Source organism: Morone saxatilis, unplaced genomic scaffold (assembly GCF_004916995.1).
Source record: "Morone saxatilis isolate NCDOM2014 unplaced genomic scaffold, NCSU_SB_2.0 Contig1, whole genome shotgun sequence".
Taxonomy (NCBI): domain Eukaryota; kingdom Metazoa; phylum Chordata; class Actinopteri; family Moronidae; genus Morone; species Morone saxatilis.
This window is the reverse complement of record NW_023339651.1, coordinates 50,477-50,724: the sequence shown is the minus strand read 5'-3', so window position 1 is coordinate 50,724 and position 248 is coordinate 50,477.

Here is a 248-nt window from a genome sequence, read left to right as displayed (position 1 = left end):
GATCAGTCGGCTCCCGTCTCCTTGAGTCGGTCAAAAATGCTCCGAACACACCAAACGACGCAACTGGAGAGTACGTTCTGCGCGTGCGTGAGGCGTAATACGTCCCCATAACAGCAGGCGCGCTATCTGTGTTGTCGCAAAAAATGAAACCGGAAATGACGGATCACTGTAGACTAGTAAACAAGAGCACGCTGTCGTCAGTCATTGTTTTCATCAGAGAGTGTTGATGTATCAAAAGGATCGTTATT